The 20,325-nt window shown below is 40.4% G+C and overlaps 1 pseudogene; it reads right to left on the reverse strand.

Moving 5' to 3' along the window:
* Window positions 1-1,075: 1,075 nt before the first annotated feature.
* LOC125091456 (CTD small phosphatase-like protein 2) lies at window positions 1,076-14,008 on the reverse strand (annotated as a pseudogene).
* Window positions 14,009-20,325: the final 6,317 nt, after the last annotated feature.

Raw genomic sequence — 20,325 nt, forward strand, 5'->3', positions numbered from 1 at the left:
TCTAACTATAGACTTTAGCTTAAAATCTAAATTGTCTGATATGAGAATTGCTACTCCAGCTTTGATTTGAGGTCTGTTGGTATGAATGATGGTTCTCCATCCCTTCACTTTCAGTCTGGATGTATCTTTAGATTCAAAATGAGTCTCTTGCAGACAGCATACGGATGGGTCCTGTCTTTTTATCCAATCTGCAACCCTGTGCCATTTTATGGGCACATTTAGGTTGTTCATGTTGAGAGTGATTATTGACAGATAAGATTTTATTGTTATCATGTTGTCTGTGAAGTCCTTGTTCCTATGGATTGTTTCTGTATATCTTTGTTCTGTATCACTCTTGGGGTCTTTCTCCTTTTAAAGAACCCACCTTACTATATCTTGCAAGGCTGGCTTAGTGGTCACATATTCCTTCAGTCTCTGCCCATCCTGTAAGCTCCTTACTACTCCATCTATTCTGAATGACAGCCTTGTCAGATTTTTAACTGCATGTTCTTCTCATTTAGTGCCCTGATTATGCCTTGCCAGCCTTTTCCAGCTTGCCAGGTCTCCATTGACAGGTCTGATGTTGTTCAGTGTTCTTCCCTCTGTATGTAAGGAATCTCTTTACCCTAACTGCCCTTAAAATTGTTTCCTTGGTTCTAAGATTTGCAAGTTTTACTGTTACATGCTGGGACATTGGTCTGTCCTCCTTGAACTTGGGAAGGGTCCTCTCTGCCTCTAGGACACAAATGCTTGTTTCATTCTCCAGATTAAGGAAGTTCTCAGCTATTTGGTCAAATATATCTTCTAGTCTTCTCTCTCCCTACCCCCTCAGGGGTCCAGCAATTCTGACACTGAAACATTTCATGGCATCATTTATTTCTCTAATTCTGTTTTTATTCAGATTCTAAGCTGTTTGTTCTAGGCCTCGTCCTGATCCTTCTTTTCTATCAGTTTGTCTTCTAGACCACTAATTTGATCTTCTGTCTCATTTACCCTAACTGTCAGAGTATCTAGATTAGATTGGATCTTATTGATAGCATTTTTAAGTTTTGCCAGATCTGCTCTCACTTCTGCCATTAATGAATCTTTGTTGCCTTTAATAGTTTTCTCCAGCCTGACTATTGTCTTCATAACTGCTACCCTGAAGTCTGTTTCTGAAATCTTGCTTAGATCCATGTCCATTAGATCTGCTGGAAAGGCCATTGTCTCTGGGTCTTTTCTTTGTTGAGAATTCCTTCTCTTTGTCGTTCTGTTGAGTTGTGGTTGAGGGGATGTAGAGCTAAAAATATCAATCACGATCCAGGCAAGGTGCACTCTGGGAAGTTTTGGAACAATCGAAAGTCACTGCTAAAAAGAAAGAAAGAAAGAAAAAGCCAAAATGAGCCCTAAGAATAAGATTTGTAAAGTACAAAAACAAACAGTATGATTGATATGACTGACAATAGAAAAAGAAAAAAAATTAAAACACACAAAAAGGTGGGTGATGGGAAGGTGGTTATAATCCCTTGATGTGAGTGAGGAAGGGTATTTCAGTTTTTCCTGGATGTATCTTATTATCTTTGTTAGAGGACTCAACTTTCCAGAGATACAGGGAAATTAGAAGTTATATATATATATATATATATATATATATATATATATATATATATCTGAATAGGGAAAAAAGACCACTTTGAAGCTTATATCTATATATATATAAAAGAAAAAAAAAGAAAAAGTATATGCATGAAAAGTTCAAGTTAAAAATTTACTATGGAATAAGTTGTATTAAACATCTTATTGAAACAGTAAGCAGGTAAAAAAAATAAAAGAACAAGAATCATGAGAATGAATTTAAAAAAGAAAGAGAGAGAGAAAAGTTGTATTTACAAAATATGCATGCTGTGGGGCAATACTGGGAGCTTAAAATACAGGTTTCCCCTGGTGTTGGGGTTTTATAGTTTTACAGGGACCCTATGGTTGCTGTCCTCTTGTTCTTTCAGCTTGTCTTCTTGGGGAGGGACCTGTTGCATTGTTTTCCCATCATTCCTGCTTGGGCTGAGTTGCCCTGCCCCCTATCAAGGGCCTGAGCTCCACATAAGCCAGTGTTTTAGGCTTTCGTTCTCTGGCAGCTTTTCATGCCTTTTTGAAGGGTCAGAGCAAGGTAAACTGTCTGCACCCAGACTTTTGCCTCAGAGAGAAGTCACAGTCTGTTCCTCTCTGAATGGTCGAGAACACACAGACTCCCCCTCTGCAAACCCTGTTGAATACTGCAGCCTCCCACAGGCGGTGCGCACCCCCAGCCACTGTCTCAGTGGTCGCATGAGGACTCCGTTTGTCTCTGATCCCCCGTGCCACCAAAACCATGAGCAATACTGGTCTGGGTGAGCCCGGTCCCGGTGGCAGCCAGTCAGGGATGGGGGACTCAAGTATGCACCAGGTCCTCTCAGCCTTGTCGGAGGCTGCAGCAGCTGTGGTAGCAGCAGCAGCCACAAGCACCAGGGACTGCTGACTCAAGTCCACACCTGGTCCTCTGAGCCCCAGCAGAGGTGGCTGCAGTGGATGCAGTTGTGGCGGCAGTAGCCACCAGGCCCAGGGACCACTGACTCAAGTTCACTCTGGGTCCTCTCAGGCGTGAGCTGGCAGTGGCTGCCACTGGTCCCAGGACCATGGGCTTGGGTCCATACCTGTGGCTGCCTAGTCCCAGCAATTGTCCCTTAAGTCCCTTTATTGTGTTTGAATGCTGTTATCAGTCCCTTCCTGTCTCGCAGCAATGAGTCTCCAAGCTATTGCTGGTCCCCAAGCACAGGGCACTTTCACATTGGGTTATTACTTTCCAATGGCTCACTTCTGGTGGCTCCCTCCCACTTCTGTTTATCTGCTGATGTCTGTCCCTGAACTCCAAACTCCTTTGTACCCCTGCATTGATGATCTTCTGTCCCTGCAGAGATCCAGAAGTGTATACTCTTACATCTCAGGCTGACTTCATGGGTGTTCAGCATGCTCTGGTAGATATCTAGCTCAATTCAGGGGACTTGTTTAAAAAGGGTCCCCTACTCCTCCACCATCTTGCCCCTTCCCAAGGCAGCTGACCTTTAAAACTATAGGTTTTAAGCTCTGCTGGTTGCCAGAACTCACAGAAATCAGTCCCTCTCATTTACCAAGCCAGTGGATTTGGGGAAATATTGTCCTTGTGTGTTCCCCTGTGTGCTCCTCTCCCTCACCCTCCTCCATGACCATAGCACCCTCCCCTCCACAGTAGCCTCAATCTTTTTCTCCATTAAACCACATCTCTCCACTTCCTACCTTCTTTTTTTTTTTTTTTTAAGATTTTATCCATTCATCTGACAGAGATCACAAGTAAGCAGATAGGCAGGCAGAGAGAGAGAGGAAGCAGGCTCGCCACTGAGCAAAGAACCCAATGTGGGGCTCGATCCCAGGACCCTGAGATCATGACCTGAGCCGAAGGCAGAGGCTTTAACCCACTGAGCCACCCAGGCGCCCCTCCACTTCCTACCTTCTTCAATGTGGCCTCTTCTCTCTCTTTAACTGTGGAGTTTGGTCTATTAGTCTTCAGGCCAATTTCTGGGGTATTTAGGGTGATTTCATAGTTATCTAGTCGTGGTCTTGGGATGAGATGAGCCCAGGATCCTCCTACTCCTCCACCATCTTTGATGTCTCCATGATGAAGCTTCAATAATTATTTTTTAATAAATAAGTAAGTTCCACAAAAAAAGGCTGGTTGAACATGTTAATTTTTTTTAAAGATTTATCTATTTATTTGAGATAGAAAGAGACTGAGCTAACAGAGGGAGGGGCAGAAGGAGAGATATAGTCCTGAAGTAGGCTCCTCACAGAGCACAGAGCCTGACACAGGGCTTGATCCCACGACCCTGAGACTATGACCCAAGCTGAAATCAAGTCAGATGGCCAACAGACTGAGCCACACAGGTGCCCCAAACATACTAATTTTTGAACACTTCAGTATACATGCTAACTACATACCCAACAGATAATAGAATAAGAATATGCTCAACCTGATGAAATGTGAAATCTTTGTTAATACACTTAAGATTGTAATAACCTTTGGTTTTTTAAATAAATAATACAAAGGTAAGTGTTCTCCTAGTTTTAGAATTCATTTGAAAATGAAGCTGTATCTAATATATAAGATATACAAGTTTTACTAGTAAGCAATTAACATACATAATAACCAATTGAAATAACCAACTTCCACTTGTCTGCTCTTAATTTCTAGTACTACACTTTCTTAACAAGCATAGAAAATATCAAACCTCTCTCCAGAAAAAAAGTATTGTTCTTTGACACTCTTTAAAGAAAAGCAGTCTGAGCCTATGTCCCTTTATAGAAAAATATCCTGAGCCTGTGACAAGTTAATGCAGTTGACAGGAAAAGCATTTTATTACATATTACACCTTCAAGTTAAAAAAAAAAAAAGAAAAAAAAACCGTCCCTCAAAGCAGATTAAACATTACTATAAAAGTATCAACCACCTATAGTAGCTCTACTGGAGAATCAAGCCTTAAAGACAAATTTCTTATAGCAGAGAAAACCACTATGAATGCATATTAACTACCTTTATGGCTTGAATGTGTGCTATGCCTCAGGAATATGTATAGGTTATATTAGTTACCAGAAATGTTGCGCAGAGTTTTAACTTGATTATCACTGAGAACATAACAGAGGTACTCTCAGCCCATGCAAAATAAGTGAAAATATTGAGTCACTGTGCTGAATGTTTCATTTTTGGAGAAAACTAACGAGAACAGTAACCAAATTAAATACAAAAGATGGCTGAACTCACTCTCCTTAAAGATTCCTGAGCACGTGATGTCTGAAGCATAACTTTATCCATTAAATCTGTGTGCCCATATTACCATTTGGGATATATGTCATCACAATGGTTTAAATCTTTTGAGTATTATTCATATATTCCTATCTACCCATTCTATACACTTCTGAAAAGATTTTACCTACAGTAAGATATTTTAGTAACAAAGTGCTAATGTGCATCTTTCTAAATGGAACTTATATGGACTGAAAGTAGAGATTGTTTTTTAGCAAATATAAAATATGCAAGCAGAAAAGTAGGAAAATGTCATTCAAGTGTATGGTAGAAAACTAAAAATTGACTATTTTTAAAAACCTATGAAGTGGCTTCAAACAAATATGCATTATGCAGGCAGAATAAGTAGGCAAATGGAATTCAAGTGTATTCTAAAAAAATGACCATTTTAAAAAAGTTATGAGCTGAGGAGTCAAGATGGCGGAGAAGTAGCAGGCTGAGACTACTTCAGGTAGCAGGAGATCAGCTAGATAGCTTACTTAAAGATTGCAAACACCTACAAATCCAATGGGAGATCGAAAGAAGAAGAACAGCAATTCTAGAAACAGAAAATCAACCACTTTCTGAAAGGTAGGACCTGCGGAGAAGTGAATCCAAAGCGACGGGAAGATAGACTGCGGGGGGAGGGGCCGGCTCCCGGCAAGCGGCAGAGCAACGGAGCACAAAATCAGGACTTTTAAAAGTCTGTTCCACTGAGGGACATCGCTCCAGAGGCTAAACCGGGGTGAAGCCCACATGGGGTCAGTGTGGCCTCAGGTCCCAAAGAGTCACAGAAGGATCAGGGGTGTCTGAGTGTCACAGAGATTGCAGGTATTAGAATGGGAAAGCCGGCTACAGAGATAGAGCCGAGGAGTGAGCTCTCAGCTCCGAGTTACCTTGAGCCGGTCGCAGGCTCGGTCAGCTCAGAGTGCGGCCGGAGGCCAGGGTGATGGGAGTAATTGGATGCTGTTCTCTGAGGTGCACTGAGGAGTGGGGCCCCGGGCTCTCGGCTCCTCCAGGCCAGAAACTGGGAGGCCGCCATCTTCATTCCTGTCCTCCGGAACTCTACGGAAAGCGCTCAGGGAACAAAAGCTCCCGAAAGCAAACCCGAGCAGATCACTCAGCCCGGCCCCTGGTAAGGGCTGTACAACTCCGCCTGGGGCAAAGACACTTGAGAAACACTACAACAGGCCCCTCCCACAGAAGATCAACAAAAAACCCAGCCAGGACCAAGTTCACCTACCAAGGAGTGCAGTTTCAATACCAAGGAGAGCAGCGGAATTCCAGAGGAGGAGAAAGCAAAGCACAGAACTCATGGCTTTCTCCCCATGATTCTTTAGCCTTGCAGTTAATTTTTTTCTCTTTTTCAATTTTTTTTCTCTTCTTCTGCTAAATTTTTTTTAACTTTTACCCTTTTCTTTTTTAACGTTTTTTAACTAGTTTATCTAATATATATATTTTTTTCCTTTTTATATTTTTTCTTTATTCGTTTTCTTTTTAATTGTTTCATTTTTTTTTCTTTCTGAACCTCTTTTTATCCCCTTTCTCCCCCCTCACGATTTGGGATCTCTTCTGATTTGGTTAAAGCATATTTTCCTGGGGTTGTTGCCACCCTTTTAGTATTTTACTTGCTCCTTCATATACTCTTATCTGGACAAAATGACAAGGCGGAAAAATTCACCACAAAAAAATAAGAACAAGAGGCACTACCAAAGGCTAGGGACCTAATCAATAAAGACATCGGTAATATGTCAGATCTAGAGTTCAGAATGATGATGCTCAAGGTTCTAGACGGGATCCAAAAAGACATGGAAGATATTAGAGAAACCCTCTCGGGAGACATAAAAGCCCTTTCTGGAGAAATAAAAGAACTAAAATCTAACCAAGTTGAAATCAAAAAAGCTATTAAGGAGGTACAATCAAAAATGGAGGCTCTCACTTCACTGCTGGGATAAATGAGGCAGAAGAAAGAATTAGCGATATAGAAGACCAAATCACAGAGAATAAAGAAGCTGAGCAAAAGAGGGACAAACGGCTACCGGACCACGAGGGGAGAATTTGAGAGATAAGTGACACGATAAGACGAAACAACATTAGAATAATTGGGAGTCCAGAAGAAGAAGAAAGAGAGGGGGGAGCAGAAGGTATAAGGAGAGAATTATTGGAGAGAATTTCCCCAATATGGCAAAGGGAACAAGCATCAAAATCCAGGAGTTTCAGAGAACCCCCCCTCAAAATCAATAAGAATAGGTCCACACACTGTCACCTAGTAGTAAAATTTACAAGTCTTAGTGACAAAGAGAAGATCCTGAAAGCAGCCCGGGAAAAGAAGTCTGTAACGTACAAGGGTAAAAATATTAGATTGGCAGCAGACTTATCCACAGAGACCTGGCAGGCCAGAAAGAGCTGGCATGATATATTCAGAGCACTAAACGAGAAAAACGTGCAGCCAAGAATACTATATCCAGCTAGGCTATCATTGAAAATAGAAGGAGAGATTAAAAGCTTCCAGGAAAAACAAAAACTGAAAGAATTTGCAAACACCAAACCAGCTCTACAGGAAATATTGAAAGGGGTCCTCTAAGCAAAGAGAGACCCTAAAAGTAGGAGATCAGAAAGGAACAGAGACAATATACAATAACAATCACCTTACAAGCAATACAATGGCACTAAATTCATATCTCTCAATAGTTACCCTGAATGTTAATGGGCTAAATGCCCCAATCAAAAGACACAGGGTATCAGAATGGATAAAAAAACAAAACCCATCTATATGTTGCCTACAAGAAACTCATCTTAAACCCGAAGACACCTCCAGATTTAAAGTGAGGGGGTGGAAAAGAATTTACCATGCAAACGGACATCAGAAGAAAGCAGGAGTGGCAATCCTTATATCAGATCAATTAGATTTTAAGCCAAAGACCATAATAACAGATGAGGAAGGACACTATATCATACTCAAAGGAACTGTCCAACAAGAAGATCTAACAATTTTAAATATCTATGCCCCTAGCGTGGGAGCAGCCAACTATATAAACCAATTAATAACAAAATCAAAGAAACACATCGACAAGAATACAATAATAGTAGGGGACTTTAACACTCCCCTCACTGAAATGGACAGATCATCCAAGCAAAAGATCAACAAGGAAATAAAGGCCTTAAATGACACACTGGACCAGATGGACATCACAGATATATTCAGAACATTTCATCCCAAAGCAACAGAATACACATTCTTCTCTAGTGCACATGGAACATTCTCCAGAATAGATCACATCCTGGGTCTAAATCAGGTCTCAACCGTTATCAAAAGATTGGAATCATTCCCTGCATATTTTCAGACCACAATGCTCTGAAGCTAGAACTCAATCACAAGAGGAAATTTGGAAAGAACCCAAATACATGGAGACTAAACAGCATCCTTCTAAAGAATGAATGGGTCAACCAGGAAATTAAAGAAGAATTGAAAAAATTCATGGAAACAAATGATAATGAAAACACAATGGTTCAGAATCTGTGGGACACAACAAAGCAGTCCTGAGAGGAAAATATATAGCGGTACAAGCCTTTCTCAAGAAACAAGAAAGGTCTCAGGTACACACAACCTAACCCTACACCTAAAGGAGCTGGAGAAAGAACAAGAAAGAAACCCTAAACCCAGCAGGAGAAGAGAAATCATAAAGATCAGAGCAGAAATCAATGAAATAGAAACCAAAAAAACAATAACAAATCAACGAGACTAGGAGCTGGTTCTTTGAAAGAATTAATAAGATCGATAAACCCCTGGCCAGACTTATCAAAAAGAAAAGAGAAAGGACCCAAATAAATAAAATCATGAATGAAAGAGGAGAGATCACAACGAACACCAAAGAAATACAGACAATTATAAGAACATGCTATGAGCAACTCTACGCCAACAAATGTGACAATCTGGAAGAAATGGATGCATTCCTAGAGACATATAAACTACCACAACTGAACCAGGAAGAAATAGAAAGCCTGAACAGACCCATAACCAGTAAGGAGATTGAAACAGTCATCCAAAATCTCCAAACAAACAAAAGCCCAGGGCCAGATGGCTTCCCGGGGGAATTCTGCCAAACATTTAAAGAAGAACTAATTCCTATTCTCCTGAAACTGTTCCAAAAAATAGAAATGGAAGGAAAACTTCCAAACTCATTTGATGAGGCCAGCATCACCTTGATCCCCAAACCAGACAAGGATCCCATCAAAAAAGAGAACTACAGACCAATATCCTTGATGAACACAGATGCAAAAATTCTCACCAAAATACTAGCCAATAGGATTCAACAGTACATTAAAAGGATTATTCACCACAACCAAGTGGGATTTATTCCAGCGCTGCAAGGTTGGTTCAACATCTACAAATCAATCAATGTGATACAACGCATTAATAAAAGAAAGAACAAGAACCATATGATACTCTCCATAGATGCTAAAAAAGCATTTGACAAAATACAGCATCCCTTCCTGATCAAAACTCTCCAAAGTGTAGGGATAGAGGGCACATACCTCAATATTATCAAAGCCATCTATGAAAAACCCACCGCAAATATCATTCTCAATGGAGAAAAACTGAAAGCTTTTCCGCTAAGGTCAGGAACACGGCAGGGATGTCCGTTATCACCACTGCTATTCAACATAGTACTAGAAGCCCTAGCCTCAGCAATCAGACAACAAAAGGAAATTGAAGGCATCCAAATCGGCAAAGAAGAAGTCAAACTATCACTCTTCACAGATGATATCATACTCTATGTGGAAAACCCCAAAGACTCCACTCCAAAACTGCTAGAACTTGTACAGGAATTCAGTAAAGTTTCAGGATATAAAATCAATGCACAGAAATCAGTTGCATTTCTCTACACCAACAACAAGACAGAAGAAAGAGAAATTAAGGGGTCAATCCCATTTACAATTGCACCCAAAACTATAAGATACCTAGGAATAAACCTAACCAAAGAGGCTAAGAATCTATACACAGAAAACTATAAAGTACTCATGAAAGAAATTGAGGAAGACACAAAGAAATGGAAAAATGTTCCATGCTCCTGGATTGGAAGAATAAATATTGTGAAAATGTCTATGCTACCTAAAGCAATCTACACATTTAACACAATTCCTATCAAAGTGCCATCCATTTTTTTCAAAGACATGGAACAAATAATCCTAAAATTTATATGGAAGAAAATATAAGAAAAGACCTCGAATAGCCAAAGGAATATTGAAAAAGAAAGCCAAAGTTGGTGGCATCACAATTCCGGACTTCAAGCTCTATTACAAAGCTGTCATCATCAAGACAGCATGGTACTGGCACACAAACAGACACATAGATCAATGGAACAGAATAGAGAGCCCAGAAATAGACCCTCAACTCTATGGTCAACTAATCTTCGACAAAGCAGGAAAGAATGTCCAATGGAAAAAAGGCAGCCTCTTCAATAAATGGTGTTGGGAAAATTGGACTGCCACATGCAGATAAATGAAATTCGATCATTTCCTTACACCGCACATGGAAATAGACTCAAAATGGACGAAGGACCTCAATGTGAGAGAGGAATCCATCAAAATCCTTGAGGAGAATACAGGCAGCAACCTCTTCGACCTCAGCCGCAGCCACATCTTCCTGGGAACATCGCCAAAGGCAAGGGAAGCAAGGGCAAAAATGAACTATTGGGATTTTATCAAGATCAAAAGCTTTTGCACAGCAAAGGAAACAGTTAACAAAACCAAAAGACAACTGACAGAATGGGAGAAGATATTTGCAAATGACATATCAGATAAAGGGCTAGTGTCCAAAATCTATAAAGAACTTAGCAAAGTCAACACCCAAAGAACAAATAATCCAATCACGAAATGGGCAGAAGAGGGGCACCTGGGTGGCTCAGTGGGTTAAGCCGCTGCCTTCGGCTCAGGTCATGATCTCGGAGTCCTGGGATCGAGCCCCGCATCGGGCTCTCTGCTCTCTCGGGGAGCCTGCTTCCTCCTCTCTCTCTGCCTGCCTCTCTGCCTGCTTGTGATCTCTCTGTCAAATTAAAAAAAAAAAAGAAAAAAAGAAATGGGCAGAAGACATGAACAGACATTTCTGCAAAGAAGACATCCAGATGGCCAACAGACACATGAAAAAGTGCTCCACATCACTCGGCATCAGGGAAATACAAATCAAAACCACAATGAGATATCACCTCACACCAGTCAGAATGGCTAAAATTAACAAGTCAGGAAATGACAGATGCTGGCGAGGATGCGGAGAAAGGAGAACCCTCCTACACTGTTGGTGGGAATGCAAGCTGGTGCAACCACTCTGGAAAACAGCATGGAGGTTCCTCAAAATGTTGAAAATAGAACTACGTATGACCCAGCAATTGCACTGCTGGGTATTTACCCTAAAGATACAAACGTAGTGATCCGAAGGGGCACGTGCACCCGAATGTTTATAGCAGCAATGTCTACAATAGCCAAACTATGGAAAGAACCAAGATGTCCATCAACAGACGAATGGATAAAGAAGATGTGGTATATATACACAATGGAATACTATGCAGCCATCAAAAGAAATGAAATCTTGCCATTTGCGACGACGTGGATGGAACTAGATGGTATCATGCTTAGCGAAATAAGTCAATCGGAGAAAGACAACTATCATATGATCTCCCTGATATGAGGGAGAGGAGATGCAACATGGGGGGTTAAGGGGGTAGGAGAAGAGTAAATGAAACAAGATGGGATTGGGAGGGAGACAAACCGTAAGTGACTCTTAATCTCACAAAACAAACTGAGGGTTGATGGGGGGAGGGGGTTAAGGGGGTTGGGTTATGGACATTGGGGTGGGTATGTGCTATGGTGAGTACTGTGAAGTGTGTAAACCTGGAGATTCACAGACCTGTACCCCTGGGTATAAAAATATATGTTTATAAAAAATAAAATTAAAAAAAAATTAAAAAAGTTATGAAGTACATCATCTAAAATACATAATGAAACTCTAATGCAGGTCAATAAATATAAAAAAAAAAAGTTATAAACCCTAACAGGAAAAGTAAAACTAGTTTTACTGGAAATTTCTATTAAGATGAGAATCTTAAAGTAACAGATAAATGGCTTTAAATTCCCTTAGAACAACAAATAGAAAGAAACAATGCAAGTTGGTGCACCAACTTTGGAGAACAGTGTGTAAATTCCTTAAGAAATTAAAAATAGAGCTTCCCTATGATCCTGCCATTGCACTACTGGGTATTTACCCCAAAGATACAGATGTAGTGAAAAGAAGGGCCATCTGTACCCCAGTGTTTATTGCAGGAATAGCCACGGTCACGAAACTGTGGAAAGAACCAAGATGCCCTTCAACGGACGAATGGATAAGGAAGATGTGGTCCATATACACTATGGAGTATTATGCCTCCATCAGAAAGGATGAATACCCAACTTTTGTGGCAACATGGACAGGACTGGAAGTGATTATACTGAGTGAAATAAGTCAAGCAGAGAGAGTCAATTATCATATGGTTTCACTTATTTGTGGAGCATAACAAATAACATGGAGGACATGGGGAGATGGAGAGGAGAAGGGAGTTGAGGGAAATTGGAAGGGGAGGTGAACCATGAGAGACTATGGACTCTGAAAAACAATCTGAGGGTTTTGAAGAAGTGGGAGTTGGGAGGTTTGGGGAACCAGCTGGTGGGTATTGCAGAGGGCACGGATTGCATGGAGCACTGGGTGTGGTGCAAAAACAATGAATTCTGTTATGCTGAAAATAAATTAAAAAAATTGTAAAAACAAAATAATATGCTCCAAAGGGGGAAAAAAAAGCCACACAAATCCATTTTCATCTTCTTTTTTTATTATAAAATCCTGTGTGACTCTTGGCCAAGGCACCTGTGGCAGAAACATAATTCTATGTAAACTATAGATGTTCCTTACATAAAAATTGTTGCACGAATTCTAAGGACTTTTTTGTTTCAGCCTACCTATTCTATGTATTTAATCTGAGATGAAGTTTCATTCTGTAACCATTGATTATCATTCAGCACCACAATTAAGAAAAGCAAGATGGCTACAAAATGAACAAATTCAATAGTAATAACAATGTTTTGCCTTAGTCCAAAAGGAAAGGGCCCTGTAGTCTCTCTCCCTTAATTGATTTGACAAGTCTTTGTATTTAATCTGGAGACAGCAAATCATGCAAGCAAAATTTTCTTCTGATATGAGGTTGAAAATTTCCATTCAAGACTACAAGCTTCTACAGAATGGAATCACTTTAGGAGTACATTGAAATTTTAATCTACGAGCCAGCTTTCTATAATGATTCCATTATGAGGGTTGCTGGGAGGGAGGGGGTGGGAGGGATGGCGTGGCTGGGTGATGGACATTGGGGAATGTATGTGCTATGCTGAGTGCTGTGAGTTGTGTAATACTGATGAATCACAGACTTGTACCCCTGAAACAAATAATACATTATATGTTTAAAAAAAAAAAGCAAAATTTTTAAAAAGCTGATATATAAAGGCTTGTGTTAGTTTGACAACTATTACAGTTTTTGAAAGATGTCTTCCAAGGGTAAGTCCTTTGTATATAGTCCTTGTAAATGAACACAGTGTTCACAGAAAGGCCAGTGCCTGAACAGTTGCTTTTAGTGGCTAACATGTTTAGAAGATATCTGCTTATAACATCTTGGGAATAGTAAAAAGGATAATTTTATACATCTGAGACATTGGTATCAAGGATTCCTGGAAGAATAATCTTATTTCACATAAATCTGACCAATGATATCTTGGAAATGACTGAGGAAAGTAAGGTTTGCATCTCCTAGCTCATTTACTGCAGTGCACGTAGTGTTTTATTTCTAAAAGTGGGCATAATCCTGGTGTGCTTCTTTTTTTTTTTTTTCAGTAGAAAAGCAGATTTCCTATTTAGTTGTTTTTCTGTTAGTAACATAATACATTGCCCGACATAATAAAGGTCAAGTACTTTCCAGTCTGACTCGTAGGTGGCCTCTGCATGAGCTGATAAATAACGGGTATCTAGAGTTACTGGTGCATAAAGGGTAAGATATCCCAAAGAACTGTTTCTTCTGCTTCTTCTAAACCATTATCGACAGCCTCATTTGAATTAACTGCTCCATTAGTTGATTTAGTAATATCAGAACGGGTTCTACCCACTTGTTCCATATTAAGTGGTTTTACCATCTCTTCAATTGTGCGGCCTATCCTAAAAAATCTGATTCTGATGTGTCAGTTATTCCATGTTCAAAAATAAAATTGGAAGACATGAGAAAATATGGACCCAATAATATAATCTACCAGAGATTGCCAGAAGAAGGATTATGTTCTCATTTTGCTTTACATGCTGATTTGTCATTTCATAACCACCAGCTTTCAAGATGCTTGTCAGGCTTCTCTCTTGCTCCTGGTGTTGATCTGGTCAAATTGTTAGCCATGTTAAGTCCAATTCTACTTTCTTTCAGTGGATTTTCTCTTTTGTGCTTGATGTCAACCAGCCAGTTCATTCTTCGGTGGATTTTCTCCTCCCAAATGTAGGTTTTCATAAAATCTGAATATTTCCTTGTTGCTCTGGCAAAACATTGTGCTTAGGTTTGGTTTCATTCCCAAGAAGCTTTCTTTGCTCTTGGCTTCATCTTTTATGGTTGCTTCATGTAAAACCGTGATGCCAGAAATATATCCTCAAGCTCCAGTGATGGTCCTGACTGCTCAATGTGCGTTGTCTTTCCTGCTTAGCCTGCAGCAACAATAGAACCAGCAGCAATTTCATCCATTCACAATTTCTCTCACTTACTGACCCCTTGGTCCTGCACAAACAGGACCCACAGGGAAAGCCAGGCAGTTGTTTTTGATCAATTTTTTTCTCCCATCTATGGGCTTATATTGGAAGGCTTAAAAATGTATGTGCTGCCTTGACATGCGGCCTTAAAAGCCTAGCTGTGTTTTCCTATGTTGTTGCCCAATATGCCCCCAGCCAGCAGGAAGGCCGGTCCAACCAGCTAGCTCCTCTAAGAGCCAGACCAGCTACACTCCACCAAATCCTCAGCTTGATAGTTTTCACTTTCTTGACAGACTGCAAAACTATTCAAACCAATCACACCCTCACATAAAATTAAGGGTCACCTCAAACTTTGGTTTCTACAAAGCCTGCCTCCCTTAGCCCCTGCAATTAACTCTGATTCCAAGAACAACTGCCATGTGGCCTTGCTTGGACTTCCATGATTTCCTTTGGAACTGTATCATTGATTAATAAACTTCAGTTTTATTTCATCTATCTGGTGTCAGGCATGGTGCATTTGGCCATTCCATACTATTTAGTGTGGAGCATCCCTTTCTCACCAATGAAGTGAATAGGAGTAAATCAAAACGGGGGGCAACCTTCCCTGCTTCTTTACATGTCTCTTCCTTTTTGTGGGAAACTGCACATTTGAGGCAATATGTTGTAGCAACTCTTCTACTGGTTCCCCTCTGGTGTTTGTTATTGTTCTTTGCTTTTTCATTTGTTTAATGACTGGTTGGATTGTTTTGTCAAAGTCTACTCCCCCTCCCCCAAAGCATGAAACCTCTGATTTTCCTCCTCAGGGAACCAAGCACTGGCTTTGATATGCCTGCAATCACGCTAGGAGGACTATTGCAAGGCTCCCTTTGATTGTCTCTTTCAGCTGGTAATCTTCATCAGTTGCTAGATAGGGCATAAATTGCTCAATAGACTGATCCAATTAAATTTGGATTCCTTTGGTGAAATAGTTTTGAAGCCAGTGCTTGAGATTTGTTTTCACTCCAGTAGGGTTCTTCTTGGCTGTCTCCCTGGTTCTTTCTAGTAAACTAGCTTTCCTACAGTTTAGCTTTTAATTTGAATAATTCTATCAATTTCATCTTAATTGCTCTTAACCACAAACTCCATTATTTTTTGAGAGGGCCATAGGCTTCAACTTCTTCATAGTCTGTTGCAAAAATGATTTATTTCCCTTGGGAAGAGATGCAGGGACCTCTGTTTAATGGCCTGCTTTTTCGGTTGGGGAAAAAACAAACAAACAAAACACCTCTGAGCTATAGATGTAGAGCTGGGAATGGTGAACTTTTCAATGAGAGACACTTGTGCTTTAGGATCTGGGCCTTCAGTGGAAAGGGACAGTAGTTTCAGGTCTTCTTGGCTTGCTTTACCCAATATGGAGTCTCTTTCCAAATTGGGGTCCCGATATTCTCAGCAGTGCTTCATCCGAGGTAATCCTACGAATGAAGACTGCATGGAAGATGGGAGCCCCCAACTCTGGACTGTATTCTTCTAGACTCAGACTCAGCAACAGGTAGCTTGGGGCAATATGAGAAACTCAGATGCTCTGTCTTCTCTGGAAAGATCACTCTGGCTTCTTTGTGGGAAGAAGAGGTCCTGTTTTCTTGGTTGTACCAATATGGAGTGGAGTTTCTGTCTTGCTGATTTAGCAGGGGAAAGGAGGTTTTGGGTCTTTGCTCAAATACCAGACTCTCACTGTCCTTAGCAAATATTACTAGACATTCTTGAATAAATGTTTCTGTACTTGCTATATGTCCTCAGGACCATTTCTAGATAATTTAGATAGTTTGATTTTTTTTTAAGATTTTATTTATTTATTTGACAGAGAGATCACAAGCAGGCAGAGAGGCAGGCAGAGAGAGAGGAGGAAGCAGGCTCCCCGCTGAGCAGAGAGCCCGATGCGGGGCTCGATCCCAGGACTCTGAGATCATGACCTGAGCCGAAGGCAGCGGCTTAACCCACTGAGCCACCCAGGCGCCCCGATAGTTTGATTTTTTAAAACTAATTTGTTTTCAGTTTCATTGGGGAGCAGATTCATAGAGCTCCTCAAGCTATCATGCCAGAAGTGGAACTTCAAGTAATCTTTATTAGTCACCTTTTTAAAAGCCCATTCCACATCAAAATGCCAAGAGCATGGGCACAAAAATGGTCATGAAGTGGTCAATAAAATGCCATGTCCATTAGTGCACTATTAGATCTCCTTCACCATGAATACCAATGCACTGTCTGGGTGTAAGCATCCCAATTATTAAAAATGTGGAGGATTGTGGACTCAAGAACTACTACTATGTAGCTAGAATCTCCCACTTACAAAGGGATGACACCCTATCAGTAGAATGCATTTCAATACCTATTAGATACCAGTGATAGCCACCAAATGGCAGCAGAGAACCCACACAGTCCATTTGTCAAGAATGGGTAGGGCCCTTTCCTTGAGCTGTAAGTTTTAAGTATTTGTCATACTTACCTGTATTTTAAGGGGACCCAAATGAAAAACACAATTAGGACAGGAGTAGTGGGACAAGGGCACAACAAGGACTCTATCTGTTTCATCTGACCTAGTCATGTGGTTACCTTAAAGCAGCATAAAACACCAGAGAGAGAGCCTGATAGCTCATGAGGGAAAAAAGTAAACACCAAATGTTTAACATGAACCAGGTATAACATTTATAAAATGTGCAAAGTTGGGGGCAAAACTTCAAGTGGGGGCTTACATGCTGTATTTCTAATTATGTGAAATTGTTTAAGTCAACCAATAAACTATAAAAATATGCCTTGGCAAATATACTTCATAATGGCCTGAAAGGTCCAGTTTGGGTTTTGAATTCATAGACTGCTCTAACTTTTGAGCCTTCAGTGTGGGAGGAACTACCACCAACCCTCTATGTCCAATGCCCTAGACTAGGCCCAGACATTAGTCAGTCTGCCTTCTCTTCCCACCCTGAGTTTTATCCCCCACCTTTGAGGACTCATCTGGGTGTATGTGGAGAACCAGAGTAACTCATTAACTTTTCCTCATGTATAGCCAAGACCCCTCCCCATAGCCACCTGGAAGTACATGCACCAACAGTGCAGTTAGTCTTCAAACAATAGAAAACTAAGCCCCAGTGAAAAGCATGCTGGTAATGGAAGCAGGCTTGGGTCCATTCACATGAAGAGTTTAGGTGTCCCAGGTATCTTGAGGATGATATGGAGGGGGCTAAGGTACAGAGGGTGCATGCATTCCTTTGGCCCCTAGACTGGGCTTTTGGTGCTGTGGGAAGAACCTATCACCAAGAGAACCAAAGAGAGCCTTCAAAGCATAATGTTTAGGAGATGGGCCTCTTTTGATAGGGCCTAAGAAAAAATGCTGTATTTAATAACTGGTACAGCATGAATTAACCAATCAGACACAAACTGAGGGCCTTCGAATCACACTTGTGGATGGTTGTCTATTTGCTCTGCCCTTTCCATTTAAATAATGATGACGAAGGGTCCTATACATTCTCTCACCATGTAGTTCTAGTCATAAGAAGTACTATGTGATAACACATTTTATTTATTTTTAAAGACTTATTTATTTATTTTAGAGAGCAGGGGGAAGGGGTAGAGGGGGAGGGAGAGAGAGAACCCCAAGCAGAATCCCTGCCAAGTGCAGAGCCCGATGCAGGGCTTGATCTCACAACCCTGAGATCATGACCTGAACCAAAATTGAGTCAGATGCTCAGCGCACTGAACAGCCCAGGCACTCCTGTAATAATACATTTTAAAATGCCAACACTGGTGAAAAGGGAAGGTTGAGGGTGCATTAATTGAGCACCTGGGAAGGGGGAGAACAGAGTGCTTGATATTTGGGGAAGGAAGGATAAATTAAACCTTTTAAGCTTGTAATTATTCAGAATTTCACAATCTGTACAGTGTCTGAAGGGGTGGAGCAGAGGACAGACACACACACACACACATAGATCATTCTAATATTAGTTAGAACATGAGAGTGCTACCACAGAATACGAAAGAAAAAGGTATCGATGCCAAATACAAGAACCTAGGCAGTCTTATATAAATGTAGAAACAGGATCTTCTCCTATCAAACTTCTGGCCTTCTTCTGATCCTCTACTCTGGCAAATTAAGACTTTCATTTTCCTTAAACAGCTTCCAGATTTTAGGCCCGTTTTCTCCTTTCCCTCTTTAACACATTGTCATTTTTATTAGGAAATATTTCAGACCTACACAGTCTATGGTATAGACAATACTACATCCATTTACCCACCACCTTACTCAAGAAATCGAACATTACAAATACAGGTGTATTTGTATACACCCACTGCATACCTGTACTGGGCTAAACTGCGTTTTCCAAAAAGAAATTTTTCACGTCCTAGTATCTGGTCCCTATAAATGTGACTTTATTTAGAAACAGGGTCTTTGCAAATATAACGAGGCTAAGAGACACAAGATGAACTCAACCTGGAATTATGGTGAGCCTAACCCCCATGACTAATGTGAACGTAAGAGAAAGGAGAGGCAGAATTGAATCACAGACTCACAGGGAAGGACATAAAATAATGGAGGCAGATATTGGAGTTATGCTGCCACAAACAGAGGAATTTCAGAAATCACCAGAATCTAGAAGAGACAGGAATATTCTCTTCTGGATCTTAGAAGGAAATGTGTCTGTGTCCTCAACCTGATTTCACCTGAAATCAGAACTCCAGAACTCCGGAACTGCCAGAATCAGACCCCAGAGTATGAAGGTATGAAGTTCTGTTTTAGGCCACCCACTTTGTGTAATTTTTTATAACAGAAGTAAAAAACTAAGACAGCCTGTCCCCAATTGAATTATTCACTATCCCTCTACACAAGACATAACCAGTGTCCTAAAAAGGCTCCTTATCATTGCATTATAGGCCTTTCTGCATGCTGTATATGCTGGCATTTCCAATGCTTACTTTTTACTACATATATATGTATCCATAATGTATAAATTTATTTTGCATATTTTGAAAATTCATATACATTGTGTCATAGTGTTTGTATTCTTCTGGAATGAGATGGTTCTCTTATGCATTATTTTTCACTGCAACCATCCAAAGTTTGTCCTTCTAGGGGGTCTTTATCTGTGTCCCAGGTCTTGGAGAATTCCACTCTCATCCCCAGCTCTGACCTTGCTCTCTATCCGAAACAGCTTCACATCACTGAGTTAATGCTGCTCCTACCAAAAATGAAGCTGATTTCCCCTCATTCATTGCTTGAAATGTTTCCCAAACTTTACTGAGTTTCAGAATCATCTGGGAGGACTTCTAAACTGTGACAGAATTACCAATTCAGAAGTTATGGAGTGAGGCCTGAGGATTTGCATTCCTAACAAGTTCTCAGGTGATGATGATGCTGCTGGTCCATATCAGCTCAGTAAAAACCAGCGCCATCTGATCTCCAGGTAAGCAAGGTCATCCATCATGTACTTCAAAAGAATACAGTAGGGACAACCTCACCTTTCTTTATGTAAATTGTTTATAAGTTTTTTAATTAATTGGAGGATGAATAAAGGAACCTAAAACAGGCTTATCAAATGATTGAAAGTGATTCCTTTCAATAATAGGTGGCCAAAACAAAAATATACAAAGATAGATTTAAGTCATTGTAATATATCTAAAGAGTCTGCAGCTTATTCATTTTAAGTGAACTTTTATTTTCAACATCAAAATGCTGTCATATCTCTCAAATATATGA

The sequence above is a fragment of the Lutra lutra genome, chromosome X (assembly GCF_902655055.1).
Source record: "Lutra lutra chromosome X, mLutLut1.2, whole genome shotgun sequence".
Classification (NCBI taxonomy): Eukaryota; Metazoa; Chordata; class Mammalia; order Carnivora; family Mustelidae; genus Lutra; species Lutra lutra.